The sequence below is a fragment of the Chaetura pelagica genome, unplaced genomic scaffold, assembly GCF_000747805.2.
Source record: "Chaetura pelagica isolate M959 unplaced genomic scaffold, ChaPel_1.0 scaffold45, whole genome shotgun sequence".
Classification (NCBI taxonomy): domain Eukaryota; kingdom Metazoa; phylum Chordata; class Aves; order Apodiformes; family Apodidae; genus Chaetura; species Chaetura pelagica.
In genome coordinates this window covers 2,532,973-2,535,287 of record NW_009953217.1, presented here as the reverse complement: position 1 = coordinate 2,535,287, position 2,315 = coordinate 2,532,973, and positions in this window count along the sequence as shown.

Here is a 2,315-nt window from a genome sequence, read left to right as displayed (position 1 = left end):
GAGTGGGGAGAGAGCGCGGGGGGGGGCGGGGGGGGAGCCGCGAGTCCCGGCGCTGGGCCCCGGGAGGTGCTCGGTGTCAGCGCCGGGCAGCGGGCAGGGTGAGGGCCCCGGGGAGCGGACAGGGTGAGGGCCCGGGCCCGGCAGCAGCGCCCGGGGGGTGCGTGGCTCTCCCGGGGGGCAGAGCTGAGGGAACGTGCGGCGGGAGTTCGCCTCAGGCTGTGCGCGGCTCCAGGGGAGCGGGCCCGGAGCAAGGCAGGCTGTGGTGCTGAGCAACAGTCTTTTATTATTGTCATTCCTTATTGCTAAGTTTGACTATTTTTTTTTTGCTACGATTATGAAATCTAGGCCAAATTTTTCAATATTTTTTTTTTGCTTCAGGATTACTGTTTTTGTCACTCTTCAAGAAGGAAGAAGAAACGTTTTATTCTGCAGAAATGACAAATGAGTTTTGGAACAAAGCAGAGAACGTTTGGTTTGCACAGTGGGAGTTAATCCATTGCATTTGCCCTTGGAGATGAACACAGGAAGAGCTGCTGGGCTTTTCCAGCGTGAACAACTTCCTGGCATCATTGTACACAAAAGAATGATACATGTAAAATAGTGTGAGAAAAGCAACACACAAACACTGGAAAAGAGATAGATAGCTTGTGTCAGCATTTGGAAATACCTGCTGCCATGTACTGAAGAAAGGATTTAGCAACTTCCTTGGAGGCCTCTTTATTCATCCAGTCGTTAGAACAAAAACAGTACATGAGGTTTCCACAGTATATCAAAGTGAGCTACAGAATCTGAGTAAACTTTGTGATCTATAATGCTGCTTTCAGGTACTTGCCATTCCACACCCTAGAAAAGATGGTTAAAGAAGTTAACATCTAAAGTTAACAACTGTATCCCTTGCAAATAAACACGTGGAAGTTACTAGTAATTAAAGCTAAATGCCTCAAAGGGTTACTGCTGTTCTATAAAAATAATGACTGAGTTGTTTTAATGGAGAAGTCTTGAGTTGTCTTAATGAAGAGAGACATTCCAAGTGTAACACTCACTCACCTTCTAGAAACAAAATTCAGACCTGAACACCAAGTAGACAGGTGGGAACACACTTGAATGTTGTGCTACAGTTTTAACCCAGCTGGGCAACATTTGGAGTAAAGAACAGAGCAGGAGAAAACAATAAAAAGAAAGCCAAGAAAAAAATGAATGCTGTTTATGGAGAGCATAAGAAAGCAATTGAACATTGATATGTGGCAAGGATTTTGTGAGCTCTGTAAGTTTTCTGGTAATGTGAGTGATTCAGCCAAAACTATGGCACCACAATGACTGGGCAGTTGAAGTGGCAGTGTCATTAGAAAACTTCAGATGTTTTTACTGGGATATCAGCATTTGAGACACGGACGTGAACAGTGCATGAGTCAGGTAAAGGACAAAAAGTGAAATCTTAGTCACAAAGAATGCAATTACAGAAAGATGGAGGGAGTATTTTAATGATCTCTTTAATGGTGGAATGGATAAAGGCAAACAGCAATTTTCCAGCCAGCTGAGCCATTTGTAGAAGAGCCAAAAGGAGACCACAACACTGAGGAACAATAAAGCACCAGGTGTTGATAATGTTCCCACTGAATTATTAAGAACAGGAGGGGATAAGACTTTAAAAACTAATTTGTGTTAGTTTAGTGGTTTGAAAATAATGTAAAGAAATAGAAAAGGGGAATCACGTGTCTGTTTTTGAGAAAGGGAACAAAGTGAAACCTGAGGCCTGGGGCAGCATCTTGCTGTTTATTACAGCATGTGATGCTCCAGGCTATTTGTTTGCATGTAATTAGCCTGTCAACAGAAGACTGATTGACAGAGCTTTCTGGAATCAGATTACTAAGTAACTGAGGAAAAGAATTAGGAACCTGAGCAGAATACACACAGGGATCTTTACTGTGTTAGTTCTCCTTTTGGACAGTTTATTTTTTTATTTTTTTTCCCTCAGTATATGTAAAAAAAAGGGTTTTTTTGGTGTGTTGTTTGGGGTTTTCTGTGTGTTTTTTAATGTCCATCATAATCAGGAAGGAAATTTACTACTAATAATATGGGTTAGGCTTTTTTAACACATCTAAAGACACATCTAACTTTAATAAAAATATACTCTGCAATTACTGTAGACTTCTGTTTTAAAGTCTTTATATGGTAGGATGCCCTTGTTATTTTATTCAGATCCTTGGTTAGTCTCAGCTTTCCTGGTTGTGATGAAGAGTAGTAAGCTGGAATAAGAAAAAAATTACAAAATTAGTCTATCTTCCCCTCACTTTTTCTGTTTTCATTTTGCTGTA